At 39.9% G+C, this 18,078-nt stretch overlaps 1 long non-coding RNA gene across 3 annotated transcripts in view; it reads left to right on the top strand.

Annotated features, from left to right (window-relative positions):
* The window catches only part of LOC132492652 (uncharacterized), a 406,999-nt gene that overhangs the window by 350,170 nt on the left and 38,751 nt on the right, over nucleotides 1-18,078 (top strand). The window contains exon 1 of one of the 3 annotated variants that reach the window (XR_009532838.1): nucleotides 8,768-8,867. The exons of 1 other annotated variant lie outside the window; for it this stretch is intronic. This is a non-coding gene — a long non-coding RNA (uncharacterized LOC132492652). Of the gene's footprint in view, nucleotides 1-8,767; nucleotides 8,868-18,078 lie in introns of those variants that run through there. One more of the 3 variants, XR_009532840.1, reaches the window with a different exon arrangement.

The following is an 18,078-nucleotide window of genomic DNA, read 5'->3' as shown; positions in this document are numbered from 1 at the left end:
TGCTCCGCGGCATGTGGGATCCTCCCAGACCAGGGCTCGAACCCGTGTCCCCTGCATTAGCAGGCAGATTCTCAACCACTGCGCCACCAGGGAAGCCCCAGTATAATAAGTTTTAAAACGAAGTGAAAAAAATACACATTCTTATTGAAGACTATTAAACAATAGGAAGCGTAAAAGTAAAATGGAGTCTTCACTCCTCACCTCCCTAACTCATACCAGTATGTGTATCCTTTCAGAGCTATCTATGCTGTTCTGACAGGCTGAGAGTTGCTGGGAAAGACATCAACTCAGGAGCCACATGGCCTTGATTTGTCCGAGCCCCTCCACTTAATTGTAGCTTTGTGACTTTGGGCAAGTTACTTAACCTCTCTGTTTCTCATGTTTCTCTTTCTTATGTACAAAATGGTGCTTATAGCTTGTTATTTACATAACAAGCACTGTAAGCATTTGCCATTTTTACTATAGGAACATACGACATGCACACGTAAAATCGGTTTGTATTTGTACCGTTTTGACATCTTTTGTTCATTTGACATTACATAATTAATATCTTTCCATGTCAGTATATAAAGATCTTCCCTACTTCTGTGAATTCCAAAGGCTGCATAGTAGTAGTCTATTATATATATATGAATTAAAATATATTTAATATTACATATTATTTATAAATATATAGTTAATACATTCATATTAAATTTAATATTATATATCCTATTTATAATATAATATATTTAATAATGTTCTTATTGATGAAGGCACCCTTTTTAACTTAAACTGGTTTTTTATTTTTGAAAAATTTTCTCTACCAATCGGATCCCAATGTGCTCGCAATCTTCCAGGATTTGTTCACAGTTCATAGTTCACTGCTGGTACCCTTTTCTCCCTTCTCATCCTCTTCTTCCCCTTTCTCCTTCTTTTAAAAATCTTTTCCATAAGTTCCGTGGGCTTTTCGGGAGGCATTGGACGTGATGTGTGTCTTCAGTCCGTCATCTTGAATCAGAAGCTCTTACCCTCCTAACATCCTTTCTTAAACCCATCCTATGAGTCAGGGGAAGTATTGAGGCAGAAGATTGCAGTGCTTAGGGAAGAAAACTGAACTTAAGCTGGGAAATTTGAGTGTGAATTCTGCTTAGCCATCCATTAGCTGGCTGAAGGTGGGCATTCACTTCACATTCTCTGGTTCTCAGTTTCAACTGTAAAATGATATGCTTAGACTAGATGAACTCTAAAATTCTGTTACCTCCACTTACAAAATGGTGACCCTAAGGCTCACAGAAATGATTTGCCAGTGGTCATCCAGGAAGTGAGATGTAGACTTGAGTCTTGAACACGTGTCTTCGGATTTCAAATCACAGGTGCACCAAGCCAACCTGAGCAATGCCACCTCAAGAACTGAGAGTGAAGGGGACACATCTCTCTGAGAGCCATTTCCTACCATGTGTGGACGTGGGCACGTGTGCCTCCACACAGAGGCTGTCCCAGGAGGTCGCCTCGTGGCTCTTATACGCCTGCCCTCCAGTGGACAGAGCTGTGTTCTAGAACGTTGCCTGCTCCTCCTCTCGTGGGGCGGGGGTGGGGGTGTAGCTCGGCTTTGGCCCAGCACTGAGAAGCAGCCCTGTACAGATGGTGGTGCGGCTGCGTGCACAGTGGTCGGGCCTCCCAGCACTGGAGAGCATGGCTGAGCTGGTTCCGAACTCGCTCTGACAACATTCCTCTCCTGGCAGCCATGTAATCTCTCCTCCAGCCTTGTGCAAGCAAATGGCTTTGCAGCGGCTCCCCTCAGTCCTGGTGTAAGCAAGGTACAAGCATCAGGGCTGTGCATTTGTATACATTTTCCTTATTTGGATCTTTCCACAAGGCCTTCTCTAGATGTCAATTTCCTCCTTCCTTTCCGTGGATTTCCCTTTGGGTTGTATGAACACGGTTTTTCTTTTTAGTCAATATTAGGATGATTTTTTTAAATTTGCAGCAAAACCCCTAACTCCTCTAAACACACAAACAAACAAGCCAACAGAAAATCAAACCAGCAAACAGACGCATCCTACAAATCCATTAAAAGTGCTTCTTCAGGGCCTCCCTGGTGGCGCAAGTGGTTGAGAGTCCGCCTGCCGATGCAGGGGATACGGGTTCGTGCCCCGGTCTGGGAGGATCCCATATGCTGCGGAGCGGCTGGGCCCGTGAGCCATGGCCGCTGAGCCTGCGCGTCCGGAGCCTGTGCTCCGCAACGGGGGAGGCCACAACAGTGAGAGGCCCGCATACCGCAAAAAAAAAAAAAAAAAGAAAAGAAAAAGTGCTTCTTCAACACAATCTCATCAGCCTCTAGTTAGGGGATGGTGTACTTGTTTCTTACACGGTTTAAGAATTGAGTGTTCGTCTATTGCCACACACCTTTAGCTTCTTTGGAACATGAGCTTCTGGAGTTCTGATCTGTCACTTCATTCTTTCTGGCCTCCTTCTTCCTTCTCCATTACCTGGTTCTGTCCATTCCCTGAGTCTCATGCAATTATATCATCTGGCCAACCGTTTGGTTACTCCAGACCAGCTGTTCTCAACTCTGGCTGCACGTTAGAATCACTTGGGGATTGAATTTGTCTTTGTTGGATTCTAGGTGTGCATATATTTAAACATACCTTAAGTGACCTGTACATAGAGGGGGTAGGAAATGGATAACATTTGTTAAATGGGATCAACTCCTTCCTTTTTCTACCTACCTAATCTAGCTTCTTCCTCTTTTGGTGATTCTCAGAGAGAAAATAGGAGGTTCCCTTGGGCGGTTGTTGGCTTTCAAGCCTTTGATCTGACAATGCATTCATAACTCTCTGGGAGTGTGGTACCCACCCTACAGGCTTATAGTCACTCTTAGAGGTCACAGGATGAACACGAGGTACAGCATGATTTTTCGCTTGCTTTATAATTTTCTCTGTATCACTCTTTCATTCATAGTTTAGAAACAGTAGATGAATTATGTAGGATTTTTAGACTCCTCAATAAAAGGAGAAGGGGAAAGGGAGCTCTAGGTTGAAGAAATTTGCATAGAAAGAAAGTATGCCCCAGTCACTGCACATTTCAAGATATGTGATATCAGTATTTGAAATGTTTTTGAGTCTGGTTCTTTTTAAAATACTTAGGGGCATCCTGGCTGTAAAGACACAAGGCATTTTGCACAGGTTGTATGTTTAAGCTCATGGGAAGAGAGTCATAAAGCACATTTTCCATATCCACCTTCTGTTAGGTATTGAGAAAACTCTTTTCTCTTCGTCTAAGCACCTGTGTTGAATTTGGTAGCTGTGGTGTTTGGACTGATTCAGCAGTAATTAATCTCCAGTCTAATTATGAGCTCTGTTGTCATTTTGCTAGATGTAATTAAACTGCATAGCTGGAGAAAGTTGGGGAACTCTGGTTTCCAAGAAAACTCTTCCCTGTAACTTGGCAAGGAGCTCAAGAGTGTCAACATAATCAGCCAATTAAATATAAGCTGGAAGCCCGATGTCCTTCAGGATGAGTTTACATGAAGAAGACAAGTGTATGTTCACAAGAGGCACCTGCTGTTTTACTGCTGCCTTTTTGGAAAGAGCTTGGAGTATTCTAGAGGTTTTCTCTCATTAATCCTCTTGATAGCTTTATTAAACAGGAAGCAGAGCAAACATTTTAGTCCCTTTCAAACAGATGAGATGATTAACATCGTGAAGGTCAACTGTCTTGTCAAAGAGCATAGTGACCACGGGTCAGAAGACATTTCAGTAATGTATTTCCTTTAAAATTGTGATGATTGTCTACATAGATTTCTATAGCAACCATCAAATACATGATTATACTAGCATAAAGATATGAATTGGTGAATAAATTCTTTAAGTCTTTTGGGGCCAAGGTTCTGTTCCATTTTTTAGTCTAGGGTAAGGAGATACCCTAAGAAACGTGGGTGTTGCTGAATCACACTGGCCTTGGCCTTGCTCAGAAGGGCCACTTTGAAGAGATGAGGAAGAAGGTGCATCTGGTCCGTATTTCCATAAAAATCAGCCCTGGTAACCTGTTTGGCAAATAAGTTGCAGGCTTCCAATGCCTGACATAGGTAGAAAGACATATCGTACTTTGTTATTTTAAACAGGTTTTAATGCTTTACTCTATCTCTGAGCAGACTCTTTGCCTTGGTGTGCACAGAATACATGGTCAAGGAGAAAGCATTTAAAGCATGGGACAGCTACTCTCGTTGCTGTGTTTCCAAAAGCATGTGTGGGTGTGTACATGGGCTCCACCAGTGATACTCAAGAACTCAGGATGATTTGGGGAGGTACATTGACTCATATAGGTAGAGTTTTGTATTGTTGGATATTTTTCATAGTTTTATTTATGGCAAGGGATTTCCATTTAAAAGAGTAAGGAATAAAAATGTCCTGTTGAAAATAAATTTATCTAAGTAAAACTGTGACCCATATAATTGTTAAATAAATAATGATATGGGTAACGTGTGGGTAGAGGCACAATTATGAAGGTGGCACTCGAATGACTAAGGTTTAGGTCACAGGGGCCTCTATCCGTTCTCTCCTACTCCTGGTAAGAGATTTACCTTCTTGATTCCTTTGGCTCTACAGTAATTCCATTTTGTTAAAGGTGGGTCAGATAAGAAAACTAATGTGTTGTACCATTAAGTCACAAATATGTATTCCGTTGCTATTGCAATAATGAAAAAATAAGGAAAACCACACTTAAACTCTGCCTTGAGTCTCCGAATTAATTTTAGTGCCCAGTCATTTGACTAACAAAAGTTTGGGTCTTACAAACATAGGACTTAGTGCCTATAATAACCACAGATTATGATTATTCCCTGAGAGTGTTTCTTCTTTCCCTGCTATGCTGAAAACAAACAGCCATAGTAAAAACTCAGTTTCTTCCTAACCATGGACAAACTAAATGGCAAGAGATCCAGGCTTTGCATATTGACTTTGGCTTTGGAAAAATAAGGGAAACTCTAAAGGACAATATGCCAGTCCACATTTCCTGACACACACAACACGGATAATCTCACTTAGCTTGTGCTAAGTGAAAGAAGCCAAACTCAAAATGTTACATACTTGTTGATTACATTTATATGACTTTCTGGACAAAGTAAAACTATGGGGACAGAAAACTTATTAGTGATTGTCAGGGGGCTACAGGTTGACTTCCAAGGGGCAGGGAAAAATTTTCAGGATGCTAGAACTATTCTCTATCTTCATTATGGTGGAGGTTGTAAGACTATATCCATTTGTCAAAACACTTAGAACTGTACGCTAGAAAGGGTGAATTTTACTGGCTGTAAATTATACCTCAATAAACCTGACCGAAGAACAAATAAATGTTCTTAGTGTTCCATAAGAAGAATTACAAGTAAAATATGAAATAATAGTCAAACCAAAACGAAAAGCCACAAATACCTGCAAATCATTTCTTGAGGGCGGAGAAAATCAGTCTCAAATTTCAAATTGATTTACCTTGATAGACAGCCTCTTAATCTGTATGTCTAGAGTGAAAATATCAAGTGTATCCTTTTATACAAACTGTTTCCATTCAATCTTTTTTTTTGTTCATGACTAGATTCATTTCAGCCCTACTGCTCCTCATGGTTTGAACAATTTATCATGGCAAAGCATGCTTTCTCTGGTCGGGTATTATATTAGTACATCACTGTCAATGATTGTCCTGTAGCAGTTTTTTTCATATAAAACACACTCTACCTTTGGTACAATTAGGGAATGCCTAAGAGTGGAAATGATGGAGAAATTAGGAACATATAAACTTTTGGAGATAATGTACTCCGAATTAGTTCGGAATGGCCAACTTTTAAAATAGTGTGATCAGGTACAGATAAAGTTTGTAGCCCCTCTTACCTTGCATGTCCCCCTGTCCCCATGCTCATGAGATTGTATGGAAAATTTTGGCTCCCCTGGGTGTCTTCAGTCTGTGAGTTCCTTAGGAGCAAGAGATATATTCATTTTTGTATCCTATTTCCTAGCACAGTGCTTGTAGGAACTAAAAATTGCTTCTGAATGAATAAGTGAAAACTTATGGCTTTCTAATTATCTTAAATGAATCATTTCAATGTAAAAACGGACTTTTGCAAGGAGTTGGGCAAGTGACATGAATTCTGACATGCCAAGATGGACACATGAGGCCATATGTCTGTGATACTGTAGGTGTAGCTTTTCTTGGAGGCATGTGGCTGGACTTGAAGTCTTCTTGAAACTTGTTCTAGTTGCTGGTTGGTTAAAGTAAGAACTACTCAAAGCTTTTAATGCATTAATTAAAATTTGTTTAAAGTAGTATAATAATGAAAATTAAGTCATTTAGGAAAAAAATGATGCATTTTTAAAGGTTCCTCTGCCTTGCAAATATAATGAATTATCAAAGGTTACACATATTTTATAGACACTGTTTTCTTTTTTTTTTTTTTTTTTTTTTGCAGTATGTGGGCCTCTCACTGTTGTGGCCTCTCCCGTTGCAGAGCACAGGCTCCGGACGCGCAAGCTCAGCGGCCATGGCTCACGGGCCCAGCCACTCCACAGCATGTGGGATCTTCCCGGACCGGGACACGAACCCATGTCCCCTGCCCCGGCAGGCGGACTCCCAACCACTGTGCCACCAGGGAAGCCCTAGACACTGTTTTTATAGGACTAATTGACTTTCTTTTGAAGCACTGGTATATTGTTGCCAATTCAGATCATTCCACAGTTCAAATAAGAGGTCCCTTTTCCTCATGGCTTTTTAGGGAAGTCTTTTAAAGTAATACATGAAAATCTGATTAATATATAGTCTAGTTTTCATAATTGTATCTGTTGTGATTCAAGGACTGATTTAAGATTTCTATTTCATTTTATTTTTCTTGTTTTGTGGCAATCACAGACAGTTAGCCATGTTCACCTTCTGATACCTATGACACAATTTTCATATCACAGAAGGCAGAACTCACCTTACCAAGCCCTCAGGATTGTTTACTGATTATAGACTCAGTTAATTCTTCTCAAACAGTGCAAACAGTCAAGGTCAGCTCCTTTTTGTTGACTTATTTCCAAGAGGCCTCGTAGGATACTGCCCACCTCTGTAGCTCCATTTCACAATTTATCTTGGCTGTGTTTCCCTTCACACATTGTATTTATCATCATTTCACTTATCCCAGACTTACTAATCAATACATCAATTAACAAATATTTGCTGAGTTCTTTTTGTGGTGGCACATGATATTTATCTTGCCCAGGAGACATTACCTTTCCTATGGTAACTACATTTAGGTTTCCCTTTGGGGCGTCTCTCCCTACATCTCTCAGTCATGTGCTTTGGAAGCAGCAGAGCTCCAGCAGTGGGCACATGACTCAGACTGGCCAATCAGTGTAGTCCATTTCTCTGGCCCCAGTGAATTGTGTGGTGATGGGCACACGACATAAAACAGTCCATTAGGAATGAATTCCATGACTTTGGACTAAAACTGTTGGGAAGAGAAGCTGTCTTTCTCCCAGGGTTACTAACCAGGTGCAGTATTTCTGGGGCTATCTTTAATCCCACTATTAGAGGATCTTTGAAGAATGAAGCCAATTATAGAGAAAACCAGACCAAAGGAATGGAGAAAGAAATTCTTATGTCCCTTTAAAAAGCCCGATCCGGGCTTCCCTGGTGGCGCAGTGGTTGAGAGTCTGCCTGCCGATGCAGGGGACATGGGTTCGTGCCCCGGTCTGGGAGGATTCCACATGCCGCGGAGCGGCTGGGCCCGTGAGCCATGGCCGCTGAGCCTGTGCGTCCGGAGCCTGTGCTCCGCAACGGGAGAGGCCACAACAGTGAGAGGCCCGCGTACCAAAAAAACCAAAAAACAAAAAAGCCTGATCCAACTGTGTCTGAAGCTGATATCAGGCTACACGTGTACCTTAGAACATACACAATTTCTGTCCTTCACTAAAAAGGACTACTGATTAAAATACTCACATGTGCAAAGATTCTGAAAAATACAAATTTCTGGTTTCCAAGGGTTTACAATAGATCAGAAAGAATAAAATATAATCATATCAAGTTAGCATTACTCTTCAAAAGTATGCTATTTTTTCTCTCTATCCCTGAAATTATTCAGGATTGTTTGCATACATTCCTTTCTTCAAAGATAGATTGCAGAGAAGAGAGCCTGGTCTTCTATTCACCTCCTTTTTCTTAATATCTAGCAAAGTGCTTGTACATGGAAAACAGTCAATAAATTTTTACTGAATTTATCTGAAAAGACAACTAATGGTACTCAGGGATTTATGGTAAATGCCAAATGAGTAGTTTAGATCATGACATCCTATTTTATGTTAAATCACATTTTTTGTCCTCTGGGCCAGGTCTTCATTCAGATTGCTACCACTAGATAATTTGTGTTTTGTTTTGCTTTCTTGAGCAAAGCCATGGCTCAATACTAGACAGAGGCAGCTTTGTGGGGATAGAAGAAGGGGAATTGAGAAAGCCTCCAGGGATTTATGTTTTACAAGGAATATGCTCCATTATCAAAATAATGTTAAATTATCTTGTTTACTTAACTTTAAATTGATAAACCATAAAATTTTAATGAGGAAAAGAGAGAGGAAGATTCACTCCCAATAATCAAAAGTATATGCAATAATAATATCTTGATCATAATCATTGTTTTTGACCTTTCCTAGCTCAAATAACTCAGCCACTTTTACATAGTTGCAGTGTAGAACCATTTTGTCACTAGTTAATTAGAACCAAATGCCCTGACAAGGTCTGATTCTTTCTTTATTCTCAGAGCTGTGAATCTTTTTTCTTCCTGGACCAAACTAAAGTGAACTTCGTTCCTGTCTGATATTTATCCAGCTTCAAAAGTGGAAGCACCTGAAGCTACTTTGTTCAAGGTAAGTGAACTAGATATCTGCAGTTAATATTTGTTTCTTTTAAATTTTAATCGATACAGGCATGTGTGGTCTTATATGAGGATGCATACAAAACAATGCTCAAAACAATGCTTTTTATTACAGTAGCTAAGATTCACAGAAGGAACTGAAAATGCATGAGTGATATTCAACACCTCTATCTTTTTCTCTTGGGTTATGTCATTCTATAGGATGAAATAATGATGGTTAAAGTTTAATTCGTTTCTATGTTTTTTTTTTGTTTTTTGTTTTTTTTTTTTTTGCGGTATGCGGGCCTCTCACTGTTGTGGCCTCCCCCGTTGCGGAGCACAGGCTCCGGACGCGCAGGCTCTGGACGCGCAGGCTCAGCGGCCATGGCTCACGGGCCCAGCCGCTCCGCGGCATATGGGATCCTCCCAGACCGGGGCACGAACCCGTATCCCCTGCATCGGCAGGCGGACTCTCAACCACTTGCGCCACCAGGGAGGCCCTATGTTTTTTTTTAACAACTTTATTGGAGTATAATTGCTTCACAGTGGTGTGCTAGTTTCTGCTCTATAACAAAGTGAATCAGCTATACATACACATATATCCCCATATCTCCTCCCTCTTGCGTCTCCCTCCCACCCTCCCTTCCCCACCCCTCTAGGTGGTCACAAAGCACTGAGCTGATCTCCCTGTGCTATGCGGCTGCTTCCCACTAGCTATCTATTTGACATTTGATAGTGTATATATGTCCATGGCACACTCTCACTTCACCCAGCTTACCCTTCTCCCTCCCTGTGTCCTCAAGTCCATTCTCTACGTCTGTGTCTTTATTCCTGCCCTGCTCCTAGGTTCTTCAGAACCTTTTTTTTTTTTTTTAGATTCCATATATATGTGTTAGCATATGGTATTTGTTTTTCTCTTTCTGACTTACTTCACTCTGTATGACAGACTCTAGGTCCATCCACCTCACTACAAATAACTCAATTTCGTTTCTTTTTATGGCTGAGTAATATTCCATTGTATATATGTGCCACATCTTCTTTATCCACTCATCTGTCGATGGACACTTAGGTCACTTCCACGTCCTGGCTATTGTAAATAGAGCTGCAATGAACATTGTGGTACATGACTCTTTTTGAATTATGGTTTTCTCAGGGTATATGCCCAGTAGTGGGATTGCTGGGCCATATGGTAGTTCTATTTTTAGTTTTTTAAGGAATCTCCATACTGTTCTCCATAGTGGCTCTATCAATTTACATTCCCACCAACAGTGCAAGAAGATTCCCTTTTCTCCACACCCTCTCCAGCATTTCTTGTTTCTAGATTTTTTGATGATGGCCCCTTTGACTGGTGTGAGGTGATCCGTCATTGTAGTTTTGATTTGAATTTCTCTAATGATTAGTGATGTTGAGCATCCTTTCATGTGTTTGTTGGCAATCTGTATATCTTCTTTGGAGAAATGTCTATTTAGGTCTTCTCATTTTTGGATGGGGTTGTTTTTTTTTGATATTGAGCTGCATGAGCTGCTTGTAAACTTTGGAGATTAATCCTTTGTCAGTTGCTTCAAATATTTGCAAATATTTTGCAAATATTTTCTCCCATTCTGAGGGTTGTCTTTTCATCTTGTTTATGGTTTCCTTTGCTGTGCAAAAGCTTTTAAGTTTCATTAGGTCTCATTTGTTTATTTTTGTTTTTATTTCCATTTGTCTAGGAGGTGGGTCAGAAAGGTTCTTGCTGTGATTTATGTCATAGAGTGTTCTGCCTAGGTTTTCCTCCCTTTCTATGGTTTTATTAGATAACTAACATCATGGGTTTTTCATGAGACGGACCCCTGAAATAAGTTTGAATTTCAGCACCGCCATTTGTCAGAGCTGTTAATTGTAGACAAGTCACTTACCTTTGCCAGCCTGTTTTCTCATCTGTTCCTCATGGAGTTGCTGTGAGGACCAAGTATTCTAATGTATGTGAGGTCAAAGGACAATGGTAGTAGTAGCAAGAGTTACAGATTAGCTGGAGGAGTAATTCTGTACAAGCTTTCCCTATATCCTCCCTAGGAAACTTGATGTAAAGGCAATTCCATTTTTCCCCAATGTTGAATGGGCCATATGGCTGGCTAGGCCCCCTCTTTCTTCACATTCCGCCTGTGTCCCTCAGGGATGTGTATGTGGTTGAACTGGTATCCTTCCAGGATGGAGGGAAACTGTTCTTCAGTTCAGAGTACACCTCTAGGAAACATGAGAATGACAAATAATAAAAAAGAACCAGCCCCAAATGCTGTCAAATTGTGAGTACAAAACTAATGTTGGTTTTCATGTCGCTGAATTTTTTGTTAAAGGAATTAAATTCTAACAAAACTAGCTTTGGTCAAAGAAGTTGACCCAATTTCATACAAGAAATAAGGATGTTACTGGGAATTGAACAGTTTATTGCTAGAATAATAAAGACGACAAGAGGAAGAATTATGGTCTCTTTTGTTCTCTCTTGAATCCCAGCTAGTAAAGTTGTGCCTGGACTATAAGAGGTGCTCAGTATATACTTATTGAATAAATGAGTGAATGCTGCTAAAAAAAAAAATAACAGGTGGACTTGGGCTGATTTTTAAGCATGATAAGTGTGCCATGTAAAATAAACTAGATAGAAGCAACATAGTTAAGCCAGGAAGCTGAAATTCCTCTTCTCTGAAGATCTCTAAGAGTAGGTTCAACTCCCATTTCTCCAAGATCCTGTCAGTTTACCTTTTGAAAAGAGGATAGGCCAGATATATTCTGAGGTTGAAAGGCTCTAGAACTCTCATGGAAAGTTCCATATATGTGTGAAAGGTCTTTCCTCATCTTGGAACTTGGAGAGCTTTGCCAGGCACCACAAATATTTATCCACAGTTAGTCTTTTACCCCCAATCATGCCTTAAGACAGATTTTCCTGCTACAGATCCATTTTGCTTCTGACACTATTTTGTTGCAAGCCACCAGTTACCTGTGTGTGCAGGTGCTAATGACCCCAGTGATATTTATTCATACTTCACTTTTCCTTCACAGAAAGCAGGAAACAGTTCCTCATTAGTATCTGGGCCATATGTAAATAGCTGAATGACATTGTTGCTTTCTGTCCGCAAAGGAGAGAAATTTTGCTCAGGGTTTCACAGATAATACTGATTTTTTTGTGTCCCAGATCATGTTCAGGATATCATCATACATTGTGGTTCTACTTTCCTTTTGAAAATAATGTAGTAGATCAAAGTACTTATTTCTTTTATGTGAATAATGCTTTATTCATTTAAACTCCTAATATGAAACAAGAATAGTTATTAAAAGATTTCATGGAAATTTGGGGTAGAAAACAGTGCTCGTTTTATAAGCAATTGGAAATCAAATGGTAATTATTTTGAGAAAGAACTTTCTTATTACCATGGTGGGCTACTGACAATTGTTTAGGATAAGGTAACTAATTTAATAATTAAGTGACTATATTTGTTGCCCAAATCTCTGAAAATGGACAGGTTTCATGTTAAGTGGTCTAATGTATATGAAGCCAAAGCACAATTTTTGTTGTTTTTCTTGTTTGATTACTTAATAGATACAGTACCAGAAACAAACCACAGCCTAGAAGCCCCCATCATAGCTAGAATACATCTCAGGAAGACATAATTGGAAGATAAGTTTGAACCAATGAAACCCACAGAGCAGAAAGATACCATTACAGATTTAAAGATCATATATCTTATACACTTTAAGATAAAGTTGATGAATCTGAAGGACCCAGATCACTAAAACCAATTTAGTCACATTGCATATGTAAAGAAAAGACAATGGGTCTAGTGAAACTAAGATGACTAACATAGCAAAAGACTTCAGTGCTCTCTAGTTTGCTTTGAAGGTATAATTTATGAAGATGCTTTAAGGTCATATGTAATACAAATGACAGAATTTCTAGAGATATATTTGTGCTCTGTAGGATTCATGAGTAATAATGCCTGGAGCACTCCAACAAAGGTAGTTGCATGAATTAATGGAGCAATCTGGGCATCAGTCCAATAAAAATGTTGGCTGAATGCTTCCTTGGGGGGAAAAGATGCTGAGAACAGGAGTTATAAGCAATTGATGCTGGTTAAATAGAACATCTTCCTTACTCTTTTCAGCTTGCTTCTGAACTAAGTCAGCTGTGTGTCTTTGAGAGAGGAAGAAGAAGACTTTAAGGGGCAAGTTTACTTTAATGCAAAGAGTCAATTTTCAAGTAACGTACTTCTTTTTGGGTAGACTGACCTGAGTATGAAAACCCAGGCTTACTAGCAAGCCCTTAGTTATAAAGTCTCTGCATTTAATGCTGATATCTCAGATTTATGCTGCACACTTCCTATAAGATCAAAGTACAATATGTAATTCTCAATTTCAATGCAACTACATATTTGAATAAATTTATTTTGTGTTGGGAACAGTGGGAAGAAATGGAGTCAGTTAACCAGGTCTAATAGGAAGAGTTCCCTTCTCTCTTGGCTTGAGGTCTTCCATGGGGACATAAGGAAATAAAAACTCTAGGCTCATAAGAACTTCTGTGTCCCACTTGCCAATCAAAAATAGAAGGCAACTGGTTGTCTTTAAGTGATTGGTAGTGGGCAAGGAAGAAAAGAGCATGCTGTGGATTAGCTGGGCTGGGTGGAGTGTCACATGCTTTTTAGAATTGGTCTGAAGGTCACTCTCTCCATTTATAGCCATGGAATGGATGGAGACCAAATTCAGTGTCAGAATGTTTGAAATCCATCCTTATTCTATAACTTTCTAGCCATGTTACTCAGGGCAGGTGGCTTAACTTCTCTGAGGAGAAGTTTAACTTTTTAAATGTACACAATTGGAAAAATAAAACTCTCCTCTTTGTCTTACAATCATTTCCTGAGACGCTATTGAAATAATGTACGCAGATGTGTTTTGCTGGTTGAGGAGAACTATGCCATTGTGAAGTGTGGACATTATTATTCTCTCTAATGGAAAGCTCCCTGAGGGTTTATACCGTTCATAAACCTCTTGCAGCTGCCTACTTTATTTCCCAAACCCTCCTCCTTTGGCTCTTCTTGTTGTTCTAATTACATCCAGGAGGACAACTCCATTAGGAATTAATGAGCTTTAGTACCTTCATTTGCCATCTGCTCCCCTCCCCCTTTTAACAAATGAAGGTGTGTCTCAGCCTCAAGACCTTATGTTGACTGTAGCCAGGCAGATGTAGCCAGAGTGATTCAGATGAGAAAGATTCTTTATTCCATGGTACCAAGGTCACATTTGGATTTGGTGCTGCTTTTGGAAGCCAGATGGTGACTGGAAGGTGAGAAGAGCCTCTGTTTAGAGCCCTGCTATGGAACACACTGGCCCCACTGGCATTCATTTATTCAAGCAGGCATTTATTCATGCAATTAACATTTACTGTGTCTGTTATATGCCAGACACTGTGCTAGATGGCAAGGATATAAAGTTGAATGAGACGGACTCTTTTCCCTGAATTGCTCACAGCCTACTGGAGGAGATAAATACATGTATCCAGGTAACTATAGTGCAATATTTGATGTGCTCTAATAGTCCTATAGCACTGAGTCTAGGTTCAGATATAGGGAAAGTTAGAAGAGCTGAATTGCTCTCACAATTGGGGCTTTTCAGAGAAAGGACTGTCTTCTCAGTTGCCTCCATGTCTATTAGCAAAAGGAACTGGTTTGTGGACCAGTAAGTATCTAGTTGATACCCCCCAATTGCACATCTCTCTTTTCCTTTATTCCTATGTCTGCTGTGTCCAGTTTGGGAATCACCTAGGACATAACTGCAATACTGGAAAGATTTGCAAATGTAGAGAATAATAATCTCCCCATCTCTAGTCATAATAACTGTGTACCATCTATTGTTTAATGAAGAGGGTGGTAATTAGGGTCCTAATAGATAACAGATGGCACACAAAACTGTTACAAGGGTGTGAGTACAGCCCCATAGGGATTGTGCAGGAATCTGGGGCTAGGAGCAGCTGAGCTGAGACAATCTCTATGTCCAAAGGGAAGAAGAGAGGGATCAGTTTCAGGACCCCAGCAGAAAAAGGACCCCTGGAGAATTGGTCTTCTTGAGAGGTACGGTAACCTTCAGTAAAAGGTCATAGTTAGCCCACTTGGAGGCTATCTAGCAGGGAGAAAGCCAGGGAAACAAATCCCCTGCCTTCACTTTCCTCCTCCCTCCCTCACATCTCTCTGATGCTCTCCATGGCCCAGACCCAGCTAGAAGTCTCAGGGGCTGGGATCCTGTCAACCTAACCCTTCCAGTTCACCAGAGAAGGGTGGAGAGGGGACCTGGGAGGGCAAACAGAAGATAACCACCCAGGAGAGATCAGGATCCTCACCTGTAACATGACTGTGTAAGAATGTAGACTTGCCTGCCCCCAAAAGTTATGTTAATTATGTATATATGCGTATATATATGTGTGTGTGTGTATATATATATAACATAACTTTTTATGCACATTTTATTATGCCTATATATATATATATATACACACATATATATGCACATATATACATGTGTGTTTTCTTAAAATAATAGCACACAAGTTCTGTACAGTAAGTCCCCTACATACAAACCTTCAAGTTGTGAACTTTCAAAGATGCAAACATGCATTCGCATGTCCAATCACGTAAGTTCAAGTGTCTGGGGTAAATTGTCACGTGCATGCATCTTCTACGAGTGGTTGTGCTTTTGTGTAGTTTACAGAACTGTATAGAGGACAGTAATACAGTATCTTATTTCAAGCCCAGGATGTCCAGAAGCAAGCATAAAAGCATAGGTAAAGTAGCTGGTACTACTGTACTTTTCAGAGTACTGTACTGTAAGATTAAAAATGTTTTCTTTATTTTTTCTGTTTGTTTTGTATGTCTTATTTGTGTGAAAAGTATTATAAACCTATTTCAGTTCCGTACTATATAGCCGAGTTGTTAGTTGGGTACCTAGGCTAACTTTGTTGGATTTGCAAACAATTTGGACTTAAGGAACGCGTTCTCGGAATGGAACTCATTTGTATGTAGGGGACTTATTGTTTAACTTTCTTACTTGAGATGCTTTACCAAACACTCTTTTTCTTTCCTTTTTTAAAATACTTTCTTAGTTATGGAAAATGTCAAACACACGCATACATACTAAATCCCTAGATGCCCATTATTTTGCTTTAGTACTTATCAATTCATGACCAATCTTGTTTCATCATGCTCGCATCCAATCTTCATAATCCTATGATTTTGAAATACATCCCATGTTTGGCTTTTGTTAGGCCAAAGGCATGTTAAAGCTATTTTTTAAAATGAATCCCCTTTCTCAATCACAAATTAAGCATATATTTTTAAGAGCTGAATCATAGGCAGTAATTAATATATTTTAAAAGGTCAGTCAGCCTCTCTTAACCCTAGATTGTTTTAAAATGATAAATGATTGCAAAACACAATGAATAACATGATTTATATAACTGTTTACTGTGTTATAGTTTAAAAATACTGGCTTATACCTTTTCTTTTACCTCTTTTTCTTTTCATTGTTTGGTAGTTAACTAAATTCCTAAATGATGATTTCTTCCGTTTTATTTATCCCCCACCCCTATATTGGGAACCTATCATGGGGTACCATTCAGTATATAGAACATTGTTCCCCTCTGATTTGTAATGTCCCATCTTCCATATATCAGATTTCAATACATGCATGGGCCTGTGTTGGGCAGCTCTTTTTATTCTGTTGGTTTATTATTTTTTAAATCATTGTGCCAACATCATACTTTATAATATACTATAAAGTATCACTTTATAATAATTCTTCATATCTGGCGTTTGGAGTCTTTAGACGTATCCTAGCCTTTCTTGGCCCGCTCTTCCATATAAATAGGTTCAGCTTGTCAAACTCCATGGGGAAAAAATCCTATTGGTATATGGCAGTTGATTTCTAAAATGATCTGAACTACAAAACATATTTGTTGAGAACTTTGAAAGTTTTCTAGAAGTTTATGAACTGAAGGCTTCATGAGGCTTAAGACAAGCAGGAATAAAATATGATTTTCTCTTTGTGCATGTGAAAGCTTGATTAAAAGAAAAAGAATATATTTTTGTAATATTTGTGTGTCAAGCATAGGATCCACATCTTTTTGTTTAATGTAGTTTTCTACTCACTTTAAGATCTTTCTTTGCAATATGGGCTCTCAGTGACTAAAAAGGCAAGGTTGAGAAGAAATGAGAAATGATTGACAGAAGATCTCAAGAGCTCAATGGTCTCAAAAAATATGCACCATGGACCCAAGGGGCAATGCATAGAAGGAATATATTAATTGGCTGGTGATTTGAAGATATTAATGATGAAGACCATGGCTGCAATACAGCTGAGTCACCAGTCATTTAAAAATGTAGGATCTGAATGCTTAGGAATTGTATTAGTTCTCTGTTTGCTGAGTAACAAATGAGTGGCTTAAAACAACCCAGGTTTTATGGGTCAGGAGTCCAGGCACTGGGTCCTCTGCTTGGGGTCTCACCAGGCTCTGACAAACGTGTTGGGTGGACCACATTTTCATGTGGACATCAGCCTGGGGGGGAATGCACTTCCATGCTGATTCAGGTCGTTGGCAGAATTCATATCCTGGTTGCTCCAAGACTGGGGTCCCCAGCTTTTTGCTGATTGTCACTGGAGGCCACCCCAGATCCTAGAGGCAATGCAGTTCCTCCCTGTGGGCTTCTTCGGTGTGGCTGCTTGCTTCAGCCAGCAAGGAGGGTCTCTGGCCTGTAGAAGGCCCGGTGCCTCTTTTATGAGCTTTCACCTGATTAAGGCCACACAGGATAATCTCCTTTTTGATTTACCCTTTTGACTTGGGACCTTTATAACATCTGCCAAACCCCTTCACCTTTGCCATACTCAATTGTTTAGAAAAAAGTCACAGGTCCTGTCTATGCTCAGAGGGAGGTGGTGATCATACAAGGTGTCAACACCAGGCGAACAGAGTCATAGGGCCACGCTAGAGGCTCTTTGCATAGGGCTATAATAAAATGGCAGAAAAATTGTCATCTGTGGTCACAGTTCTGGCCACCTGGTTCTTTAAAAGGAAAGGGCGTTTCTGGGATGAGACCTGCAGAGGCAGAGGTGTTAGTTAGGGTGATGTGGGTGCAGCCCGTTTTGCCTTGTGTTTGTGAGAAGCAGAAGGAACACACATTGGCCTCCCCGAGCTTTCAGGGTATCTGTGCTGT

This window comes from Mesoplodon densirostris, chromosome 6 (genome assembly GCF_025265405.1).
Source record: "Mesoplodon densirostris isolate mMesDen1 chromosome 6, mMesDen1 primary haplotype, whole genome shotgun sequence".
In the NCBI taxonomy this organism is placed as follows: domain Eukaryota; kingdom Metazoa; phylum Chordata; class Mammalia; order Artiodactyla; family Ziphiidae; genus Mesoplodon; species Mesoplodon densirostris.
The sequence above is the reverse complement of the archived record's forward strand: the minus strand, read 5'-3'. Positions and strand labels throughout refer to the sequence as shown.